Source organism: Gekko japonicus, unplaced genomic scaffold (assembly GCF_001447785.1).
Source record: "Gekko japonicus isolate JY-2015 unplaced genomic scaffold, Gekko_japonicus_V1.1 scaffold2311, whole genome shotgun sequence".
Classification (NCBI taxonomy): Eukaryota; Metazoa; Chordata; class Lepidosauria; order Squamata; family Gekkonidae; genus Gekko; species Gekko japonicus.
The window spans coordinates 98,182-123,437 of record NW_015164266.1 but is presented as its reverse complement, the minus strand read 5'-3'; the positions used below and the strand labels follow the sequence as shown (position 1 = coordinate 123,437).

Sequence of the window (25,256 nt, the reverse complement as noted above, 5' to 3'; positions counted from 1 at the left end):
ATATTTAATATAAATCCAATCTCTTCTTCTTCTTCTTAATCCCCACAAGTTGTGCATGCGCAATCTTTCGAGCGCCCGGGAAAGTACCGCGCCGCGGGTCCCGAGGACGCGTGGCGGAGGGGGTGGGGTGGCGGAGAAAGGAAAAAGAGAGGCTCAACTCTCGTTTCATTCGTTCCGCTGTCTTGGGGGGGGCGGAGCCTAAGAATGGCGGTCGTGGGAACGGGAGATCCGCTATAAACCGTGTCCCTCAGTTCTTTCTTAACACCCTCCCCCCCATTCATTTTTCCCGTTGGCATGTCGGGCGCGCCCTTTCCCAAGTTGCTCGTGCGCCTGCGTGGCCGTCGACTCACGGCCGCTCTGTGCCTCCCTCTCTCTCGTCCTCGCCCTCCTGAGCTGCCGCCTCCTTTCCAGTCCTCCTCACCGCTAGGGAGGAACAGGCAGGCGGGCCCGCTGAGCAGCAGCAGCAGCAGCAGCAACAACCGCACAACAGCCCTGAGGAGGGAGTGAGGCGCTGCTGGCAAGAAGCGGGGCTGGTGGTGGTAGTGGGGAGCCGACGCGGGCTTCCCTCCGAGGCTTGCTCCTCCGCCGGGGGGCGTTGTCTCATGAGGCAAGGTAGCCCCGTTAACAGGGGGATGCTATGCTGGGAAGGGGAGGGGGGAGAAGGTACGTGTAAAAGGAAAGAGAAAAAGGGCGATGGGTGGGACGTTCGCCTGCTCTGGGCTTAAAGTGACTTGCACATATTTTTGGGGGGTGGGGGTGGGTCTGTTTTAGCTCACCACTTCTGCCTCGTAACTGACTGGAGTGAAATTGCTTGGGCATGCTATGGACACCTAGTGTCTACGGGGTGCGGGAGCAACAACAACAACAACTTTTGACTTAGTCAGACAAGAGCCCAGTGTCATTTTAAAGACTCACCAGATCTATTCTAGCACAAGCTTCCTTGAGTCAGAGCTCACTTTGTCAGATGCATTTGGATTTGACATAATCCACCTCCCCCCCCCCCCGCTAGTGGGATTGGAGCCACGATTTGCCGTGATTCAAGGGGGGCGGGGCCCAAGGATTTAAGTGTTTTGGTATATTATTGTGATTTCTTGCTCTGTATCTTTTCAAAGTGTTAAAGAGAGCACGGGAACGCTAATGTTTGCTGCTGCTGCTTCTTCTTTTTTTTTTTTTGGCCAGGCTTGGATTTGAGCCTGGCAGCTGGTGATGTGCGCTTGGCATGCAGTCTGTTTGGCTGCAGTCCCAACTTGCATTTGGGAGTATGTTCTTAGGGGAAGAGAGAGAGAGAGCTGGTATGGAGATAAACCTTGCTGGATGCATAGGCACGGGAAAAGGGAACTTGGTGGCAAGGCTTGCTTTTCTTGTGAATGTTGTTAAGAGGTGCTTTGCTGTTCTATAATAGAGCATCTTGTAGTAAAGCATGGAAGTAAACCTGTGAATTGGTACCTCCCATCTTCTGCTTTGAGGACACCCCCCTCCCCCAGTACTGGTAAGAAGTATGAGTTACTTTCACTCCTCCTTCTAGTGGTTTAATGACTGATGTTTAGTGGAAAACCCTGCTGATGAATAGTTGCTATTTTTGTTGAGTGTACCCTGTGTAGGTAGAGAAGTCCTGTAAATTAACTGAGGACCAACAAAATGTACAAGTTTAGTCAAGTTGCTGTTTAGTGAGCTTTTAAGTGCACTTAAGTCTTAAAAATGACAACAAAGAGAGCAAAATACTTGTCTTTGTATACTTTACTGGCCACTGTTTCAAGAACCGCCTGCTTTTTGTGGTAGCTAAAAGCATACGAGAATAACTTCTAAGTGAATTGATGGAGAATGCCTTTTAAACCGAGCAGACAAATTGCTGTGCGGGTCTGTTCCACCCCCGACTTCTGCAGCACACTTTCTGTTTTGTTGAAGTGATGTCAGAGTCTGGTGTTTTTTTGAAGTGCATTTCTAATCTTCTCAGAGAAGTTCCCATCAAGCATATAATAGGCTTGAAGCTGGCATGGCCAGGAAAAACCTTGATTCTGCAGAACAAAGTTCAAGGCACCTTTTAAGACCAACAAAATTTCAGAAGAACTGTGTTTGCACATGAAAGCTTACACCTGGAATAAAATTTTATTGGCCTTAAAGGTGCCACTGGACGCAAACTTTGTTCTGCTGCTTCAGACCAGCTTCAGACCAACATAGCTATCCATCTGAATCTACCTGGATTCTGCAGAAAGACATATTTGGACTGTTTCTGAGATTAAAACCTCAGTTCTGTGTGCATGTACGAGGGAGTAGTCCTACTAACCTTGCTAGAAGTAAACAGGTTGATTGTTATATGGCTAATCTATGTATGTCATCTTATGATTAGGAGGATCTATATGTCTAGTTTCCTTACTGTGTCATTCATAGGAATGCCCTGGAAATGGTTTGAAAAGGTGTTAAGCAGTGTGAGTAACCAAGTGTAAATTGTTGTAACAGTGTGGTTAATTGATTTTTCCCCACACTTTATTTTGTGTAGGTGTTTAATTAGTCATACAGCACATGCTGCAAAGTAGCAGGTTCAGTTTTGGATAGCAAGACTGAAGAAGACACCTGACAGTAGCTATTAAGGGTTTCTGGCAGAGTAGTCCTAGGATGGATTGGCCAACGGCCTGCATTGGTGCAGAGGAGCTCCATGGATTATGCGATGATATTTCTGCTGAGAACAATGTTCCAGTTGATCATTGTACTGCAGTTTAAAGGTCTTTCTGTATTATATCAATCACACACAGAAACATTTATTAAAAGGGGATTTAAAAATACAGAGTGGATTCTTATTTACCTATGTACTTCTTGTCTTTGCATCCTGTTTCTTAACCAGAATGGCACACAGCATTAGTAAGATGCAACTATGACTTTATCTTAAAAAAACACCCCACAAACACCTTTCAATATAAACATTTAAACTGCAAAATAAAGGGGTCAATGGGGAGAGTGGAGAAGAGATTACAAAATGAAATGTTGTCATACTGAATTCAGGAACACAATACTCCCCACAACTCCCAGTTTATTTACTTGTCAGACACTCCACCACCACCACAGAGAGATCATGTAGTTCTTCTGAACATGGGGAAAGTATAGGGGATGGGCCACTCTTAGCTGATCCAGGAGCAGGCACATGCCCTCTTTCCTCCCTCCGGCGGTTCTCTGTTACATGACTGCTGGTATGGGAGAGAGATCAGGTATGTCATGGTGTCATGAATGGCAGGTATGTCATGGTGTCTTTGATAATATCTAGGTTAGTGAAAAGCTATAGCAATTTTCAGTAGTGATCTTTAAAGCCCAAAGGTGTTTAGGGATTGGTATTGGAATCGCCTCTGTGAATCTGCCCCATCCATATATATCAGCAGAGACTCCAGTCTGTGTGTTCCTCTGCGTTCAGAAGTTCCCCATTAGAGACAGTCCGCTGAGATTGTGCCCTGCTTATGGAACTTCCTCCAGGATGCTTACATCTTTGTCATTATTTATTTATTTAGAAGTTTAGGCTCCAGACTGTCCTGCTTTCCAGAGTCTGGATACTAAAGGTTTTGTGTGTGTTTTTTTCTTATGTTTCTGGTGCTGCAGTTTTTATGGGCTGGAGTCTTTGTTGATGCCACTATTGTTTGTTTGTTTTTTTAAATACTGGGCTGGATTTTATTAATCTATCCTGCTAGCAGCAGATCCCTTCTCTGGCAGAAGAAGCCTGCTGCTATGGAGAAAAACCTGTGGCATTAATGAAATAGATTAATGGGATCCAAGCTATTGTTTTAGCTTCAGAATATAAAGACAATCTTGACTGCCCCTTGGAGTAAAAAGGTGAAAATTTTTAATTAAAAAGGAGGTAGTATGCTGTATGACCAAGTGTAAACTGCAAACTCTATGCTAATCTTTCTAATCTATTTGCGGCTTGACTTTCAGAATAATTTGTGTGATGTGCAGATGTGGTTTTACACATTTTTGTTCTCCCCCATGTTTCCTGTATGACATTGTTTTTTTGTTTAGTTACAGGAGCTACATGTAAATTCTGTTGCCCTCTTAAAACCATCTTCTGAACATTCCACCACTCTGCTTGTTTCTAATGACCCAATGTTCTGTGGGAACTCCTTTCCTCCATATAAAGTCTAACAGGCAGATACAAATTAGTTTCATTGGGGAAAATGAAAAAATCCCAGTTTATTTGAATCTGGGTGTCTTTTTCAGTTAAACAATACTGATTTCTTGTTCAGTTTCACGATGTTGCCATGAACCTGACTTTTACAGCAGCATTCTTTCACAGCTGATGAGATCATAGTATAGTTAAAGACTTTCTTGTTTTATATATAAATCTCTGTATTGTTTTGAAAACTCTTAATACCCTAAAAGTATTCCTAGTAAAATGCTGCCTGGCCGTTTGATTTGTTTTACAGAATAAATCCTTGCAAGAAATACCACACAATCCTTCTTGTTCAGCTCAAATGGATCTGAATGATTAATTTAGTGTATCCTACCAGCAGGGCAGATCCATCCTATGGTTCTCCTGTGCTGGTGTTAATATTGGTGTTATGTGTGTACTCCTAGGATACTACCCTAAGGTACAGATAATTCAGTAACTCTGACATGCACTCCGCCCCTGCTGACAGCAATATGCTGACACCTAGGGACACTTAGCAGTCTCAGTGTGGTATGCTGCCACTGCTTATTCCGCAGCTATGCTTGGAAGGAGTCAACCCACACATGTCAAATGCAGGAGGCCTCCGTGATGTTACCTCACCACTCAGTCCTCTAGACACAAACTTATAACGCTCTCACCAGTTTGAATCACTGTGTCGCAGCCATTGCACACATGATAACATCCTGGCAGATGGTGAACAATTTGTCTGCAATCAGTTAGGGACGAAAAAAGAGTTTTTCTTCTAGGAAAGATGACACGAGGTCTCCCCCCTCCCTCCAGTCGAACTCTTTCAAAAAAATTAGCTACTTCAAGGCTTGTAGCCACAGAGAAATGCCAGGGCTCCTCTTGGCCAACAAAGGCTGCCTGTAAAAGCACCTTCCCCATTAGGAGCAGTTATTCAAATTTCTCAGACTACAGATCTGAAGATAGGGAATCCCCCCTTAGGCTCTGAGGATTCTGATGCAGATCTGGAGAAGGATGAAGGCCAGTTGTCTGAGGATGAAGTCTCAACAGAGCAAGCCAACCCACTGCCTTTTTTCCTCAGGAGGAACTTCCCACTCTCTTAAATAAAGCATTAAAAATCCTACAGCTTTCTGCCTCTAAGGTAGAAGTCCCCAAGGAGGAACAGGATGATGATGATAAAGGGCCCCCTGAAGTTTTCTCTAGGGTTAGAGCTGGGTTCACCTTTTCCCTTCCCTTAAAAAAAACTGACATAAAAGAGGAATGGTCAGATCCTACCAATAACTGCTTATATTCTAGACAGGTGAAAAGAATGTATTATTTTCCTCCCAAGGCAACCTGTTTACAGAAAGTTCCAGTGGCTAGCTTAGCATCAGGGGTGGCTCTTCCAAAAGAGGGAAAGGGCACCCTTAAAGACCCCAATGATAAAAAAGTGACTCAGCTCTTCACAGAGTCCATGAGGCCATTGCCTTCTCCATTAAAGCGTCTGCTGCCACTTCTCTGATGGCAAGAGCCTCATACGTGTGGCTTCGTAAATTGTCCCAGGAATACCCAGTTTTAAATCAGCACCTGTCAAATTACAGGCACAATCTGGAGAGGGCAGCAGCCTTCATGTCTGATGCTAGTCTGGACATGATCAAGTTCTCAACAAGGGCCATGGCTTCCACAGCAGTAGCCAGAAGACATCGCTGGCTCAAGTCCTGGAATGTGGACTCCCTTTCTAAGTCTCATGTGACATCATGGCCTTTCCTGGGTGGCTAGCTATTTGGGGATAGCTAGAGGATATCTTAATTGAGACCAAGAAGAAGGTCATGCTGTTCATTTATAAAAGGGAGGACAGATGGCAGAAAAATTGTGGTTCACAGTCCTTTCGTTCTTACAGAATGCTTCCACAATTTAGATCAGACTCCAAGCAGCAGTCATGGACCAAATCCAAGCCTAACTTCAGAGCCACAAGTCAATACTACAGTTCAGCTCAAGCACCAGCCTCCAGTAAGGGAGGAAAACAGTGACAACAACAAAAGTGACTCCAGGCTAGCTCCGGTGGTGGTGGGGGATGGCTTCAAAAATTCCAACCCAAGGTCACCCAGCAGTCTTCATATGGAGGAGTAGGGAATCAAACCTGGTTATCCAAGTTTAGAGCCCACTGCTCTTAACCACTACACCAAGCTTGGTTGTCTTAGTGGACAACCAAGAAACACTTGTAGGCAAACCCTTTCAAGTAACTACAGACCTACATAGTGTTGGAAATATGTGTGTTGCAAAGTCTAAAATTCAGTCATTATCGTGTTAATATGTGTTTACCGGGTGCTATTGTTTAGATTGACCTGGAAGGGAACCTGGCACAGAGCCAATGGGAAGAAAGCCTGGGAAACTCAAGCCTATTTACTAACCGTCATTGGTTAATGCATTCAGGTGATTTCCTTCTATGGGTCAAGAAGAAGAAGAATCTCCATTTTTGTAGACTGTGTGGATTTGTAGATTTGTTGTTTTGTAGATTTCCTGTGAACCTTTCCTTTAGAAATAAAGATTTTTATATAGAAGAAAATGCCTTCTCTCCAGTGAAGCAAAGATCAGTTGCAATCTCTGAATATTTAACTATTTTGCCAATTTTTCCAACACATAGCACAACAGACACCTGACTGATGGGCTGGGGAGCTCATTGCGCACTGGGCCATGTGCAGGGGACCTGGTCCCATCAAGAAGCTTTCCTTAACATCAGTCTTTTGGAACTGCATGCAATTCGTCTGGCACTTCTCCACTTCCAAGACCATCTGTCTCTATTGAACATATGTATATGGACAGACAACACCATGGCCAAGGTGCAGGTGAACCGCCAGGGAGGCACCAAAGCCAAGAAGCTACAGCAGGAGTCAACTATCCTCATGTCCTGGACAGAACAACATCTGGCCTCTCTCAGAGCAGAACACATCAGCATCATGGCAGATGTTCAAGCAGATTGGCTCAGCTGTACCAGGCTGGACCAAAGGGAGTGGTCCCTCAGCCAGGAAACATTCCAGTCCCTGGTTCTACAGAACAAGTGGATGCTCTGATGTCCCCTTGGCAATCAGGCCTTCTTTATGCCTTTCCCCCCAGACCTTTGATTCCAAAGGTTCTGTACAAAATGAAACAGAAGAAGACAGAGCTGATTTACCTGGCCCCATTCTGGCCCAGGATACCTTGGTTTCCCAGCCTGCTGAAATCATCAGTTCAACCTCCATGGGAACTTCCACTGTTGCCCATTATGCTAATCCAGGGTCCCATCTTTCATCCAGACCCAGCTTGGCTTCGTCTGACAGGATGGAGATTGAGCGGCAAGCTAATCTTGCAGGGTTTCTCTGATCAGGTAATTCAGACCATGATGGCTGCCCGGAGAAGCTCCATGTCTAGAATTTACAACAGTTCTTGGAAGGCTTGTGTCAGATGGTGCAAGAGGAAACACCTGCAACCAGCCACTCTGGATCTTCCTCAGGTATTGTCCTTGCTACAGGATGGAGTCTCTCAGGGTCTGAGAACAAGCACTCTCTGTTGCCAGGTAGCTGCTCTGACCACTGTATTTTCTTTTTTTTGGTAAAAGAATTTTTTTATTTTCATGGAAATAACCTCTTACAGTTAAAAAAGACTATTATCATTCTTAAACCAATACCTATATTCCCATATCCCCCTTCCCTCCTGGTGGCTTCCCGCAATGTTTCCCCCTTTGACCCTCCAGTACATCTTAAGATAACATCAATTAATCTCAATATTGTTCATCAGTTAGTGGTGCACCACTCTCCAGGCACCCAGCAGTGAAGAGATTGCTGAAGGGAGTTACTTTGTCTCAGCCCCCTACAGTGTACAGGTTTCCCTCTTGGAGACTTCATGTCACTCTTCAGGTTCTAACCAGTCCTCCATTTGAGCCTCTGAGGGAGGTTTCTCTGAAGTTCCTCACCCTGAAGGTACTTTTCCTGGTAGCTGTTACATCAGCAAGACGGGTCTCAGAGATAGGTGCTCTTTCCATCAGAAAGGGCTTATGTGTCTTCTATAAGGACATAGTTGTTCTGCACACAGATCCCATCTTCGTTCCCAAGGTCAACACACATTTTCACAGCTCATAGGAGATAATTGCTGTCCTTCTGCCCAAAGCTGTCTCATCCTAGGGAGAAGAACTGGCACTTGCTTGACCTTTTCAGAGCACTTCACATTTATATCAGAAGGACAAAGCCATTTAGGAAGTTGGATTCCCTTTTTGCTGCTTTTCATCATCCAGCAGTCAAGGGGAAAAGGGTTTCTAAGGCTACACTAAGCAGGTGGCTAAAGGACTGCACCTCCTTGGCATATGAATCTCAGGGCCTTCAAGTCCCAGAGTTGATCACAGCTCATTCAACAAGAAGTGCTTCTACCGTCAGCAGTGTTCAACACAAATGCATCTGTTGCAGGTATCTGGAAGGCTGCTACCTGGGCCTCAGTGTCAACGTTTATCAGGCACTACAAGATGAACTCTATCGCTGCAGCTGATGCAGAATTTGGGCGGAGAGTCCTACAGCAAGTGGTCTAGTCCTACAGTTATCTCTATGCATGACAGTAATTTTTCCCTCCCTGGAACATCCCAAGCATATCAGAGTATCTTCCTCCCCTTGAGAGATAACAGAACATTGGACTTATTGTGAAGGTTCCTTTTTCTCAAGGTGGAGGAGGACACTCTGGACCCACCCTAGTTGGAGAGTCTCTGTTCAGCCTATTACGCTTCCTAAAGGGTGACTGTCTGCCAATCTCCATGTTCATTGTTCTTGCATTGCTCTAACAGTTTATCTTTACCTTGTATGGTTTGTTTCATAGGGTTCTGTAAGCCTTGTTGTCTGTTTGTTTTGCATACATTGTGGACTGTTATCAGCTGCGGAAATCTCCAGACTGAGGGTGAGTTCCCCCTCCCCCATGGAAAGTACAATCAATTTCCTGCCTCCTGGGATTGCGGGAAGAGGAACCCAAGCATATCAGAGTGACCTTCTCACCCTCGAGAAGAAGGAACCTTCATGATAAATCCAGTGTTCCGTTCCGTTCCCTTCCTGGTGGGATTCCCCCCTCTCTCTTTTTTTTGTGGGATTCCCCTCTTGAAGGCAACTGAAATGGCTGTGTGTATATGTTAAGCCTTTTAATACAGAGACAACAGCGTTCGTGATGGAGGGAATTCAGGAACCAAAACGGCTGAAAGTGGTTGCCAGCCTACATGATTTGCACAATAAACAGCAGAATAGTAGGTGCAGCCGTTTCCAGTCAGTGCAGCCCCATACTATATAGTAGGTGCAGCTGTTTCCAGTCAGTGCAGCCCCATACTATATATGACGTCAGCCTTTTGCATAACTGTCCATCAGTTGATGTACAAGGGTACATGAGCCCTGCTAGAATAAGATAGAGGAAAGGCTGGAAGCACACTGGTCATAGTTGCCGCTGGTAGTACAGTAGGCTTTGATTGTGAGATGCATTGCCCTGGGAGGAGGGAGCAGCTATGCTATTGCACTTCTTGAAAAGCTGTCAGTAAAGAGCCGTAATAAGCAATAGTCTGTACCTGCAGTAGTTGCTCCCATGCCCATATCCTCAGCTGATGGTAATAAGCGATTGAGACTGCTGCCTCTTCTTTTTATCAATCCACTTTCCTAGAACAATGGCTTCCTTTCTTGGATTATGTAACTAATAGAAATGACCCAGAGGCAACCATACCAACTAAGTATAGCTTTTCGGCACTGTTCTAATTGTATCACTATTTGAACATGTTAGATGCACTATTTCTTCATACTAGTTACCATAAGAGGACTTTAAAATGTTTTGTTTTTATTAGATCCTAGTTTAACCTGCTGTGTACTTTGTTAAGATTGGTGTTTAGACTTGCAAAACGTATTTTTACAGAATTGTTATGTAGTTGTTTACAATTTGAAAGAAGTTACTAATTAAAAATAATTTCTTTTACAAAAAGAGACTGCCGCCTCCTAGGTCCTTCTCAACTGCCTTCTGTTGCTGATGATGCCCACTTTTGGAGAGCCACCTGTTGTGTGGGAGGTACTTATAGGTATTTTAACAATACCTGCCTATAAAGCCACCTGTTATAGGTATTTTAACAATACCTGCCTATTCCTTGAAAGCAGTTGTGATGGCACTACTGCAGTGTCTCTTTTGTTCCACAAGCCCAAACTAAAGGCCTGCTGGAAAAAGGGTCAATGAGTGTTTGACCAGCAGTCGGGGTGAGTGTCTGGTCTGGTGCTTACCCTGAAGAGTGGCTGTGTTTCCTTTTGCTTTATCAGAGTCTAGTGCAAGCTTATTTGTTGCCATTATACTGCCTCTTTCTACAGAATGCATATTTGTATACTACCTGTATTTATATATTTATACTGTGCTTTTCTTGCCAGTGCAAGTATCAGCAACCACAGGGTCTCAAAGCAGGGGGTTTTCAGGTCATACTCGAATGCCAAAGTCTAGGAGCAGATAAACACAGTCCAAATGCAAGGCAGTCCAGGGTCAAAGCACGTGTTCCAAAGGCAGGGTCCAAAAGCAGTCCAAGTGTCAGGTAGCCAGATTCCAAGACTAAATCTCAGGCAGGCCAGGCAACTGGTGGGGCCATCATCAAGACTGCAGACATGTTGATCCCACACTGGTTCTAGCCTCACTGCAGCATTATATAGTGTTTTCCTACAGATGAGGCTGGTCCCACTTTAAGCTCTTCTCCACATAAGAACATAAGAGATGCCAATGTTGGATCAGGCCAAAGGCCCATCCAGTTCAACACTCTGTATCACACAGTGGCCAGAAATACCAGGTGCCATCAGGAGGTCCACCAGTGGGGCCAGGACATTAGTAGCCCTCCCACTGTTGACCCACCCAAGCACCAAGATGACAGAACATCACTTGTCCCAGAGTCCCTATCTATACCTTGTGGCTAATAGCCACTGATGGACCTCTGCTCCATATGCTTATCTAATTCCCTTTTGAAGCCGTCCATGCTTGTAGCCGTCACCACTTCCTGTGGCAGTGAATTCCAAGTGTTAATCACTCTTCGGGTGAAGAAGTACTTCCTTTTATCCGTTCTAACCCGACCGCTCAGCAATTTCATGGAGTGCCCACGAGTTCTTGTATTGTGAGAAAGGGAGAAAAGTACCTCTTTCTCTACCTGCTCTTCCACAAGTTGAGTCAGCTCCTTTACTCATGAGGAGTACTGGGGGCCCACTCCTTTGATGACTTACTGTTTTTTCCTGCTATTCCTTCAGCAGATGGGAGGCCTTGAGCCGCCAAGTGCCCACTCCTGCACCTAGTTAACTCTTGCCTTTTACCCTCTCTGCTTCTGGGGTCCTTCAGGAGACCATGGTGGGTCTGGCAGTGGGTGGGTCCATGCTAGAACCTCCAGCTTGAGGTCTCAGAGGGCAGCACCGGTGCTAATTTAGGGTCCCTTTGGGGAGGCCTTGAGACAACAGACTCACAGGGAGGGTCTGTTGAGGGGAGCCTTGGGGAAGGGTTATCCTCCTCCTCCTCTGAGGACTCATCTTCCTGCGCTTAACCAGGGTGGTCCATGACACCCAGTGAACTTTCATGGCATAGTGGGGATTTCAAGAGGAATCTCCCAGATCCTAGTCTGACACTCTAACCACTGTGCATACTGGCGCTCTTTAAGCTGCTAGATGTTGTGGGAAGAATGATTGATAAGCCAATACACAGTTCCATTTTGTGGGTGGTGTGAGTGGACATGGGAGGCATTTGTAGCAGTCATACTTTGGTGAGTGGCATTTCCTTCTGCTCATGTATTTGCCCTTGAATCGACACTGGAGGAGTAGATTAGGGTAACTGTTGCGTTGTGTTTCTGGGGTCCGGAAGTGGGGTACCAGTAAACATTCCGAGATGAAAGGTATTAATGGATGTAGGAAGTTTTTTGTTGCAGTCAGGCCAGGTCATTTGTCCTTGCTGCAGAGTGGTGTTTCAGCATCATTCCCACTAGCAGAATTCCAGCTTTGGTGCTCTAAATTATCTTGATAACAAGTCTTTGTTGTTGTTGTTGTTCAGTTGCACAGTCGAGTCCGACTCTTCGCGACCCCATGTACCAGCTCCCGCCAGGCCCTCCTGTCTTCAGCCGTCCTCTGAAGTTGGCTCAAATTCATGTTCGTTGCATCGATTACACTGTCTAACCATCTCATCCTTTGCCGTCCCCGTCTTCTTTGACCTTCAATCTTTCAAACAAGTCTAAAGTGGTGTAACTATGTATTGTACCATCAGTGGTATGAGTTCCCTGTATGGGCTTTCTATACTGCTAAACTTATGTTGCAGTTGTCTGCAGAGTAGTCTGAATCCTGTTCTGCATGGTGAACGTGTAGATGGGCTGTGTGTGTGTAGTGATGCCATTCATGCTACTTTGAGTTTGGTAGTTGTATTTTAACTTATGGAGTCTTCTTGCTGGTGCAACATCATGTTGCTGCTGGTGTGGGACTGGATCTGAGAGAGTTTAGGGTCCCAGCTAACTTACACTCCTCCGGGCTGCACTCTCAACATTGGACTGTTCTGACCCTTACAATGGCCTAGTCGTGTTGGCCTAACACTGGGGTTGTACTGGTGCAGAGTTCGGTATCCTGTGCCCCTCCATCTGGAATAAATGGATCATAGGAGTATACTGATAGTTCCTCTCTTTTCTTCAGGTAGGTGTATAGTCCTGTGTCTGCTCTGCTGGCAAACTTATAACCTTTGCTCACCTGAGCTGGGTATATGCAGCATGATGCTTCATGGACAGAGAGTAGCTATTATAACTGTTCTTATTTTTTTATGCAGTACCAATCCAAATTCTATGTGGGCAGAACACAAAATAATGTGGGTAGAACCCATAGGAACAAATAAATATCATTTAAATACCGAATCTTTGAAAGAGGAGGCAGCTTTGGCTGGGACACAGTTGCCCTGTTTAGAGGACTGGTTGCCCTGCACAATGTTTTCTTTGGTATCTTAGCCTTCAGGAAACATTGACTTAATTTTCCAGTGTTTACATTTTTTAAAAGGAGTTGAAAAGGAGAAAGGGAAAAAATACACCACACTTTAAAAGATGATGAAGGAAACAGAGAAATAAGGTGAGACAAACAACAGGAAAAATCAAGGAACAGGGCAGTACAAATATGTTGTATCATCACCAGAGTGGGAATTGATATTAGAGATAGCTGACGAATTCCACTTGTTGTAGTTTAAGGTTAGGGAGCGAACGTCTGAAATTATAGTTTATGGACTTTTTTTTCAAAGTAACTTGTCTAGATTTAATCAGTGTAAAAGGAAAGTTCCTTATCGTTAATTAGGTAGGGGGTATAAAATTTATATATGAATACAGTTAAAGGTAAATACATTTTCAGTTCAGAGTGAGCTGCTGGGGAAAATCTGGTGTGCATGAACTCTGTGTGCGTGCAGGGAATATTTAGGACTTCCCAGAATTCAGCAGAAAACTCAAATAGACGTTTATAATGTCTTGGAATGGTATTTATGGTAGTGTAATCCTTCAGAGTGTGTTCAGTATTCTGTAAGTTCAGTTGAATAGATGATATAAGTATATATGATATTTATTAAAATACTTTATTAGTAAATTTGGATTCCTGGTTCCTTGTTTCTCCAGTAGCCTTGGTCTGTATTTATTGTGGCTTGTTGAGTAGAACAGAGATCCAAACAAAAGCAACTAACAATCTGGCTGAGAAGCTAGCCAATCTACCCCCAACGCCTCAGCAGGAGGCTTAGGGTTGCCAAGTGAATATTTCTTACTGGCAGGGGAGCCTCGCCAGGCTCCGGGAGCTGTCCGTCAATGCGTGCGCACTGCCAGCACGTCACCAGAAGTGACGCGCAACGTTGATCACGTTGAAGGCGTGGCCCCGTTTGTCGGAGGGAAAACCATAGAGTTTTCCCTCCGACAATGGGGGCCACGCCCCCAACATGATTGACGTGGTTGTGTCACCTCCGGTGATGCAGCCACGCTGCGCTTTGGGGGGCGGAGTTCCCCCCGAGGCCCGATTCCGCGGCGCCACCCGCCCCCACTTGGCAGCCCTAAGTAATTGTAACAGGTCTGGCCGCTGACGGCTGGAATTACATAATGAAGAATGACTCTGGCATTGTTGAACCCTGTATTCTAAGTGTGTTTCTAAAACCATGCACTTTGATGTACACTTTGATATAACTTCCCTTTTGGCATACTGTTATCTGCAATATAAAAAAAATGCTGGTAAGAGTGTATAGGTATGAGGTATAGACTAGTACTAATATAGCACATCCTAATCCTTTTGTTGTGTGGGGATGAGTTTGGTGTTGCCTTGCTTGTTACATCCAAGGTCTCATAGAACTCCACATCAGTCTAGCTGGAGGTAGTCCTTGATACTTTTGAGAAAACTCAGTTATCTGGGAATGGGAATTCACATCTGATGTTGTAGAGATGCATCTCCTGCCCTCTTCTTTCACATGTGGGTATCTGATGAAGTGTGTGTGCACACGAAAGCTTATACCCAGAATTAAATTTTGTTGGTCTTAAAGGTGCCACTGGGCTCAAGCTTTATTCTTTTACATGTGGGATCTGTTACTCTTTTATCCCGTTTGATGTGCCACCTCCAGTTGATGTTCTTTCTGCTGTGTAAGGGAGGGAAAAAAGCAAAATCCTACTAGAGAAAATTCTTCCCTTACCTTAAGTTGCTGCTTAAATTAAAGTCGTTATTGTCGTTGAAAAATAGGTACTTGTTTGAGAGACTGTTTCTTTCAGTACATCTGTTACACTTCTGCAGTTTATGTGTACTCCCTTAACAAGTTGCTGCTTAAATTAAAGTTGTTATTGTAGTTGAAAAATTTGTTTGAGAGACTGTTTTCTTTCTGTTACACTTCTGCAGTTTATGTGTACAACTCTGTGTGGTCTAAATCTCAATTTGAATATATAATCATATGAAGCTGCTTTATACCTGGTCAGACTTTTGGTTCCTCTAGTATAGGATAGTGGCTGAAAATAGCTCTCCAAGGTCTCTTGCTTTTCTCAGCACTTTAAACTGCTGAACTTGAGATTCTGTAGAGTTGGATATTGAACTTTATGTATGCAAAGCCTGTGATCTGTGCTATGGATCGTCTTGTGGTATATATGGTTAGAATGTATTAAAATAGGACATGTTAATGTCCTAGAGTGGGATTTCCCCCTCCCCCCAGATAGGAAAAACCTATTTTTATTAAATCCTGGGGGTTTTATTGTGTTAAAACCACCCAGTCAAAACCTATGCTAACCCTTTTGTTTAGACTAAGAGGAGTTTCAAAGCAGCTTGATATGCTTGTTTAGTGAGATCAGTAAAACAAAATTATGTTACCGTGAGTCTTCTGCTTGAGCTTAACAAACACTTTAGGCCCTGGACTGTGTAATCTTTTTTTACATCTTTAAGGACAGAGAAGGTTGGCTCTTGATGTTTTGCCTGTCTCTTTTTGTCCTGTCCTTCTCTGTGTGCATGCCATTGGAGGCCTTGAACTGTGTTTGACTTTAGACTAGGGAGTGAGATTGTTGCATTGCTTCATGCCATTTGGGGAACTGCAGGTCAAAAACCAACTGCTTGTGGCCAAGAATTTTGGACTTTAGAATGTAACCTGTATTGTAAGTGTGTTGCATTGATGAATCTTGTCATCTCTTGGCACAGATTATAAATCAGCTAGTTTGCACTTGTTTCATTTATTCCCTGTGCTTATTTTTTTTCTGTTTTACTACAATGTAGATTTTGCTTAGATATTCCGCTTCTAAGCCTTCAAAGCTGTTTAGAACAACAACAACAAATAAAAAATAATCAGTGGCAAAGTTTTTCCCATTGGTTATCTACTGTAACTGCAAACGTCTCCAGGCAGATTTATAATTTTTAATAGCTCGTTTACTTTGATTTATTTTGGTTTTAATTCTAAATTTAAAAAAAATCACTGTAGACTGATGCTTGTGTTCCAAGATGAAAGCCAAAGAGAAGAACTCTGTGAGTCATTCACATTTATAGAAACTTTGCCTAAGATTAGGTTGCATCCAGTGGTTTCCTTCCACAAAGCGAGACATATTCATTGGAAAGCTTCCAGTGGAAGACTCTGCCTTCCTCGTTTGGAAAGAATCTTGTCCAGTGCATTGAACACATGCTTAAATGTTATCATAAACAACAAAAATACAGAAGACCTCCTTGTTTATTCTGATTTATTTTGGTTTTAATTCTAAATTTAAAAAAAATCACTGTAGACTGATGCTTGTGTTCCAAGATGAAAGCCAAAGAGAAGAACTCTGTGAGTCATTCACATTTATAGAAACTTTGCCTAAGATTAGGTTGCATCCAGTGGTTTCCTTCCACAAAGCGAGACATATTCGTTGGAAAGCTTCCAGTGGAAGACTCTTCCTTCCTCAGTTGGAAAGAATCTTGTCCAGTGGATTGAACACATGTTTAAATGTTACCATAAACAACAAAAATACAGAAGACCTCCCAGTATATAGCAATTAAAGAACACAAACTGGGGAAGTCGCTATCAAGTGCAAATAATTATTTAGAAAATATATTGAAAATATAGATTAAATAATACCAAATATCCAGAATACATTATCAAATATGAAGACCAAAATAGTACAATGACAAAAATTCAGGTCCAAAGTTTACACCAACAAAGGTTCAAAAATTCAGGTCCAAAGAGTAACGAAGAGTCCGGCTTCAACTTCGTTTCAGTGAAAGATTTCATCAGAAGTGATTAACACCAAGTAGTGTGAACTTATTTCTTATTATTCATGTAAGTAGATAATTCTTTATGTTGGTTGCTATGTAGTTGTTATCTGGGACTAGTCCTTCCATAGGTTTAGACACTTCTTATCAAAGGGCAGATCTTTGTAACAATGTGCTTTTAGCTCTAAGCTCTAGTCATTGTACTATTTTGGTCTTCATATTTGATGATGTATTCTGGATATTTGGTATTATTTAATGTATCTTTTCAATATATTTTCTAAATGTTATCAGTCAATTACATTTTTTGAAAATTGAATTGTTTCAAACTAGCAGTCAAGTTAAGTGTTTTTATAATTAGAATGTGCTGTTGATTAAAAATCCTTTTTGTTCTTAAAGTTTTTGGAGGCTCATAGCCCCTGCAGTGGTGGAGGAGCCTATTAAAATGGTTCAGCTCTGGGGAATGATAGCTCTGATTGGTTACCTGTCAGCTCTGGTGGGACTTGGTGGTGGTATATGGCCGGCAGTAATATTGAAGAGTCAGCCTTTGGAATCCAGAGGCCTCTTGTGCAGAAATATGATTATTTGTACATACCCTCTTCTGTGTGCTGTTTCTTATTTGTCTCCGTGGCATACAGAAGAACTGGGGACAATGAAACAGCAGGGACAATGAGTACAGTGTCATTGGAAGATGACTTCTGCTGAGGATGACTGAAGGCTAAAGGCCATTTTAGAGTTTATTTAGTGGTGGCGGAGAAACAACACTTAACCATCATTGCTGTTCAGCAATGTTCTTCAGGGTAATGAGAGGCTTTGCACATTTGGGCTTTTAGAAGCAATTAATGGATCCCCCTACAGCAGGGGTCCCCAGCCTTTTTGAGCCTGTGGGCTCATTTGGAATTTTGACACAGCATGGCGGGTGCAGCAACAAAATGAGTATCACAAAATAGTTGCTGCAGGAGGCAGAGCTGGGCACAAAATGATTGCCACAGCTTAACTTCAGTAACACAGTGCAAATCCTTGCTCTGTGGTGGCAGCTGCCACCAAAGCAACATTTTAAAAAATCTGCTCAGCCAATCAGAAGCCTTGCTGAGCTAAAGCCCTACCTGGCCCTGCCCACACTCTAAAAACACTTGGGCACCAAAAAAGGTCTTGGCAATGCTGTGTGTGGGGGGGGAAACCCCTGTTCTGCAGTTGTTGTGATCAGTTTGTGAAGCATCTCCTAGGGTAAAATTTCTCCGATTTGGTCTGGCTTGGGCTGCACATTTATTTATTTTAGTATCTGTATCCCGCTTTTCTTCAATTGGGACCTAAAGTGGCTTATAATACAAAAGAGAAAATACAATATAAATAGGACAAAAAATGGGAGGGGTGGCCATACAAAGCATGTCGTTTTCTCTTTCTCTCTTTCCTGAGTGATATTCCTGCCAGCTTGAATCTCCCTCAGGCTAAGAGCCAAAAGACAGGAGCCATTTGAGTCGGCCATGCCGTAGATACTTCTGGAACAGCAGAAACCTGTAAAAGGGAAGGCTTGGCTCAATGGCTGTTTGCTGTTAAAAACTGTTCTTGTTGATCTGCTCCCTATGGCCCTAAGAGGCAGTGGTAAGACTGTTATGAAAGAAATCATCTCTAGGTTTAATTGATTTGAGCAACTGTTGGCCTATCCAGTCTGTCATTTCTCAGCGAAGCATTGTATGGAACTAATTATCTCGACCCTTTACCTGATTATGGTATGGAAATTGTCCTGGTCACTCTGCTTGATCTACACCAGTCAGCTGGTGATGGAATGTGTTAACCCTGTTGGTTCTCCTGGACCTATCAGTACCATCAACCATGGTATCTTCCTGGGCCTGAGTTGTACTGTCCTGCATTGATTTTAATCTGTTTTCAGAGGTCATGTCCCAGAAGGGCCTGCTGGAGTATTGCCATTCAAGGCATTGGCATACGGGCTCTCTCAAGGTAACAACTACATGAAACTGCTTGGAGAGATCGTGCAGAGATTTGGGGCAAAGTGAGGCAAATATGCTGATGTCACACAGCTGTCTGTCTTTCCATCTGAGTCCAAGGAGATGGTGGTGGTACTGAACCAGTGTTGGAGGCTGTGAGGGACTGGATGTGGTCCAATAAATTAATATTTAATCAAATGTTGATATGGGAGTACATGCACAGCCTGTTTTGGACAGTAGTATTATCTTCCGGAAGTAGCAGGTATAAGGTTAGGGGTGTTCCTTAATGCCTCACTGTCCTTTCAAGAGGCAGATGCCAGAAGTTACCAGAGGTGATGTTTTCCAGGTTAGACTGGTTTAGCAGCTTCAGCTTGTTCCCGCAGAAGACCAATCTAGCCTTCGTCCTGTGTGTTTTGATAAAACCCAGACTAGACTGTTGCAACATGGTCTGTGTGGGACTGCTTTTGAGAACAGTTCAGGAGCTTCAGCCATTGCAAAATACAGTAGCTAGGGTCGTCACTGGGTCTTGTAAAGAGCATAGAAAACCTGTGTTGTTACAGCTGTGATGCCTACTAATTTGTTTCTGAACTCATGGTGTTGGTTTTGACCCTTAAAGCTATACGATTTGGCCCCTCTGTACATTAAAGGCAGCATTTTCCCATGTCAACATATCTAAGCCCTGAGACCAGTAAGTGAGGCTTTCCTGTGGTAAACTGCTTTCTTTTAGGTAAGATTGGTGAGGACACATGGAATGACTTTTTGGCTGCTGTCTCTTGGTTATGGACCTCCCTCTTCTAGAAGGTGCAGATGGTGCCATCTTTGTAGGCCTTCCAGAAGGCGTTTTAGTTGACTGTGTGACTGTGGTGCCATCTTCGTAGGCCTTCTAGAAGGCATTTTAGTTGATGGTGTAGCATCAGCATCATGTCCTCTTTTATTATGTCCTCAGGATTGTTTTGTGATGTTTTTATTCATCATCTTGTGCTTGTTTAGCGCCATCTCAGGTGTCTTAAATATGACTCAGACAGCACAGACATCTGCATAAGAAAAATATTTGATAAACATTTGACTGATCAAATACCCAGTCTTATTCAGATTAAACTGTAATATGTTTTCCAGTTTTTGGTCAGAAAACAAAACTGATGAATTATTCGGTAAATGGGAATATTTGGGTGGCATGAGGGACTTTAGGAGAGGAAGGGACGATCCATTCTGGGATTTGTGTTTTGTGGCTCTTCATATCTTGCCCAGTGTGGTATGAGTGGTGGGCTGGTGGTGGTTGTAGAATCTGAAGACTGGGATCCGTTTGATTGGAATTAGCCCTTCCACTCCCATCAAATATCTGGGCAGAGTACAAAATTGGTTATGAGATTCAGACCAGTTTTTGTTTTTTTAAAACTGGAAAACTTGCATGGTGTTTTGTTACACTATTTGTCATACTACTGGGGGGGGGGTAACCATAAGACAGTTTAGCTAATACAGCAGTGCCGCATCATGTGATCATGAATAGGGGTGTGCAGATTTTTTTTACTGGTATATTTTGGTTCGGGTCTATTGAGCCAGAAAAAAATTCAGGATTCCCAAAAAATCCCAGGTCCCAATACCGGTATGTTATTTGGATCCGGGATTTTTCCGAAATCCTAATTTTTTTCAGGTCCAATAGACCCAAGACGAAAAAAAGGTGAAAGAAAAGGCACACTTAAGGCTGTGCCAGTGGGGAGCAGTTTGCTCCCCACCAGCACAACTGATCCTCAGGCGAGCTTCTTCTGCAGCCCTGTTTAAACCGGGTTGCACGAGAAGCCAGCCCAAAGCTGTGCCAGCGAGGAGTGGTCCGCTCCCTGATGACAGCACAGCAAATCCTGCAGCTGGCTTCTAGTGCAGCTCCATTTAAACGAAGCTACACAAGGAGCCAGCCTGAAGGTGTGCCGGTGAGGAGTGGTCCTGCCAGCACAGCTGATCCTCAGTCCTTGTTTAAATGGGGCTGCAGGAGAAGCCAGCCCAAAGCTGTGCCAGCGAGAAGCGCTCTGCTCCCTGACAGCACAGCTGATCCCTGGGCTGGCTTTTCTTGCAGCCCTATTTAAACTGAGCTGTATGAGGAGCCAGCCCGAAGCTGTGTAAGTGGGGAGCCATTCACTCCCTAACAGCACGGCTGATCCTTGGGCTGCCTTCTGCAGTCCCTTCAATTTTAAACCCCCCCCCCCTGGTTTCCTGTCTCATTATCAATGGTGATTTTTCCACACCCCTTTGCATATCTCACCTAAATCCAGTTGCGCCTGCTGTTGTCATTCACCTGCTAATGTCATTCGGCATCTGAAATCACTCCACTTTCCAATAAACAGGACAGATGGACTCCCATTCTAGCTCTGTCTGAAAAAGTGAGCAGTGACTCATGAAAGCTCGTACCTTGCCACATATTTTGTTAGTCTTTAAGGTGCTACCGGACTCTTGCTCTGTTCTACTGATGAGTTAATGTTTGCACAGTCATTCTCATATACTTTGATGTTTGGAGGCCCGGCTCGGGAGAATTGCAGACTTGCAATATACTGCACGAAGCTCCCTTTTAGCAAGCCAGACAACTGGTCCATCTAGCCAGGTGTACATCTGCTACTGACAGCAACTCTGTAAGGTTTCAGGCAGAAGTCTTTCACATCACTTGCTACCTGATCTTTTTAAGTGTTGTCAGCTGCCTCACAAATTCACTGCAGGTATAAAGTTCCCAAAGTCTCAGTTCCCTTCTAGCTTTTGTTAGATGCTATTTCACATTTGCAATGGACTTTTATCAATTGTTTTTCTGGCAAATTTAGCATTAATCTCCTTGAAGGTTCATTACCTGATAAGGTGGTGTAAAACCTTTTTTTAAATAAAATCTAACTTTAAATGGTGATGTATTCTAGAACGTGCCTGTAACCCTGGTGAAATCGGTTTGTTTGTATCTGTCTTATAGGCTAATTATAGTCCTTTCATTTTCTTGGAAGGTGACAAGATGTAAATATGTGGTACCTGGGTTATAAGTGCCTTTTCTCCTGTCTGTCTGAAATCTGGCACAGATGATCCTCGATCGTTTCAGCTCTGTTGGGTATACAACAAAAAATTCATTAGTAATGTGTTTCCCATTTAAACGAATGGAACCAAAGAATATACGAAACATACCAAATAATGGGAATATAGAACAAAACAAGCTGAACATAAATAAAATTTTGGTGCGCATGCCTCCTGGACAAATGTCATGTAGTACGAAGCTAAAGAGCTACACTGACTTCAGTTTGTTTCCAGGCACAACTCAAAGTGCTGGTTCTTCTCTTTAAAGCCTTGCATCCTGTAGGGCCAAGATATCTGAAGGGAAGTCTTCTCCATATATGCCTGCTTGGCAGCTAAGGTACCCTGCTCCATTTGCCCCCACCATTGGAGGTAAGAGTGGTGGTGACTGGAGACTGGGCTACTTGCTGAGAGTGATTAACTGCAGAGTTCCCTTCCCACAGCCACTAGCCCTAGCCTGTTAAGTCTTAGGTGCCAGACAAATGTCTTGTTTGCCCAAGCATTAAGTGAACTTGCCTTTTAATGCTCTGCTGTTGCTGGTTCCTACTGCCATTCTTATTGATTTTACAGGGTGGGTGGTGTGGGTATTAAACTGCTCCGCTGCTTTTATTGGGTTATTTCAGCATTGAACTGATTTTAATTATTTGGGTTCTTTGGTTGTTGTTTTTAAAGTTGTGAACCACATCAAGCATGTTTTATAAAAGCATTCAATACATATTTCCTTGTATTTAGGCTGCATTGTATTATCCATTAAAAAGAAAACCCCTCTTCTGAGTCCTGCTTTGGTATCTGTAAAGAAACAGAAACGTTGATGGTTTCAAATAAAAGATGCATCAGGAGAGGGTAGAAAAAGTGATAGAACAATTTTTACTCCATTTATCTGTGGAATACATTTAGAAGCGATAAGGCTGAGTTTATATTGAAATCTCTACTTAAGTTTATATTGAAATCTCTACTTAGAGAAATCTGAAACATCCTCCTTATTTTAAAAGTTTATCTGTATTGATTATGTCATTGTGTCCTATTGCATGAAATAGAGTTTGCAGTGAAAGTAGCTGGGCTAGTTATAGTAGTACTTCTGTTGTCACAGCTACTTACGTGGCGTCTGGATATCTGACGAGCTTTGACTCATGAATGCTTACACCCTGGAAAAATTGTGTTGGTCTTTCAGATGCTACTGGACTCGAATTATGTGGCGTGATGCCACTACATTGGAAAGTTGGCATAGGATGTCTCCTTCTAGCAACAGATGATTTTGTTGTAATTATAATTCTCAGTATACTACAGAATGCCATACCTTTGCCAGTCCTATAATTTAGAATGTCTTGGAATAATCAGATATCAGTAAAACAGTTAATTACTGCCAATTCCTATTTCAGACATCTTTTCTGTTATTTATAAAACAGTATTTCATCATTTCAAACAGATTTTTTTCCCTTTGAAGAAAAAGTTACAGCCTGTTTTAATTGGATGGGCCTTTATATTGTTGCCTTGGCACTATTTGGTCAACATGTCATTTTTATTTACATTACCTCAAAAACAAACTAACAAAACCACCACTAATCTGGTCTGTGTAATATTAAGCAACGAAATCAACATCTTTCACAAGAGTTTTTTTGGCAATTTTTATTGCAGTGGTTCAGCATGTTTTGAGTCTTCTTTCAAATTAACAACACACAGACTTGCAGGTACTCCTTCTGCGTTGTACATGACACTTAACATTGCATTATACTTTGTGTGTATGAGAGAGAGTGCGCATGAAAGGAGAGACCACATAACTCTGAACTGCATGTCTATAATATTTATTTATTAGATTTTGGTTCAAAAACATCAGAGTTGTATGGATTCAGTACAACAACTGATGAATCGGATTAATTAATATGGGGAAATGGTGGGAATGAAAATAAATTATCAGAAGACGAAAATGATTATGAAAAATATGACATTGAAACAGAGATGTGAAATAGCAGAGTTAACTGGACTTCAAATGGAAAAGAAAGTCAAATATTTAGGCATTAATATTGCAGCAAAATGTAGCTCTCTGATGAAAGATAACTTGAAAGTGTTTCAAGATATTAAAAAAGATTTAGAGAAATGGACAAAGCTGCAAGTATCACTAATGGGTAGAATAGCAATTTTGAAAATGAATATTCTATCACGTTTGATGTTTTTATTTCAGACCCTGCTGATATATAATTAACAAAACTTTTTTGATGAACTGAATAAACTGACACAACACTTTATATGGCAAGGTGTCTCAGAGTGGCTTAGAAACGCCTTTCCTTTCCCCTCCCCACAACAGACACCCTGTGAGGTAGGTGGGGCTGAGAGAGCTCTTGACAGAAACTGCTCTTTTTCAAGGACAGCTCTTATCAAAACTATGGCTTGCCCAAGGTCATCCAGCCAGGTGCAAGTGGAGGAGTGGGGGATCAAACCCGGTTCTCCCAGATTAGAGTCCGCATACTTAACCACTACATCAGATCAATAGTTTTATTTGTGTTGTCTGAATGTTGCAAGTGCAGTTTTGTCTGGGATTCTTCAGTTCCCCAGTTCAGTTACCAATAAATATATTTTAACTTAGAACTGTATCTTTATTGAACATAAAATCACTGTAGCAAATTCAAGTAGATGCAGAAAATAAAAAAGCCTTTAATTCCCCCCCCCCTTTCAATAAAACATCCAACATTTTGCTGGAAGGAGATCAGATTATTCTAATTAAGGTTCCTAATATAATTTTTATGGACTAAATGGCCCCTAGTGTTTGAGGCATCAAGGCTTATTGAGATGAATGAGGTCCATTATGTTCCATGTATGAATTTTGAAATATATAAGCAACTGTGATCAATATTTGGAAATAACTGGTTTAAATTGGTCTCTTCTCAACTGTTAATTCTATTAAGGCTTTTTTTTTTTTTGGTAATCTGGACTCTCAGACAAAAACTGGCTTTTCTAAATTGTAATTGCATGCTTGAAATGGAAGATTTAAATTTTCACATTTATAATTTTGTCATGTTGATCTCATTTCTTAGGTGTTCCCCCACCCCCCCATCCTGATGTTTGGTCTTGTTTGAGCACCGAGATGGATAGAAATTGAGGAGTCTCTGCTTCAACCACAAGTAGGTTTTCATGCGTTTAACACGGGTTGTATAGTGTTCTTCATTCTTAATCATTTGTAAGTGAGTTGTGTGGAATATTCAGATATGGCCTATTAAAAGTTTCAAAATCAGTCCATTTGCACAAGTCTCTGCAAATCTTACGGAATGTATCTTCATTCGTATTTCTCCCTCACCATTGAATGAGAAGCTTTGTTTGTCTTTTGTCTCTTTGTCTATTGTGAGGAATAAGGTCTTGTCTGTGGTGGCATCTGGATATTCTTATCCAGGATACTTATCCAGGAATTTCTTATTTTCTGTTTTCCATTAAGTGAACATACTTTTATGTATGAGAGATTTTCCTGCCTACTTGGTTAAAAGGAACTATTGCTTATATTTAGTGCGG

The 25,256-nt window shown here is 42.7% G+C and overlaps 1 protein-coding gene and 1 long non-coding RNA gene across 2 annotated transcripts in view; both read left to right on the top strand.

The window, feature by feature from the left end:
* Positions 1 to 427: 427 nt before the first annotated feature.
* Positions 428 to 24,835, top strand: LOC107108304. Its single transcript, XR_001482436.1, has 3 exons — positions 428 to 612; positions 23,394 to 23,446; positions 24,788 to 24,835. It is a non-coding gene; the product is annotated as an uncharacterized LOC107108304 (long non-coding RNA).
* LOC107108300 (rab GTPase-activating protein 1-like) overlaps positions 24,830 to 25,256 on the top strand; it is a 40,743-nt gene continuing 40,316 nt past the window's right edge. The window contains exon 1 of the mRNA XM_015408721.1: positions 24,830 to 24,874. The gene's annotated coding sequence lies outside the window, so the exon portion shown is untranslated. The remainder of the gene's footprint in view (positions 24,875 to 25,256) is intronic.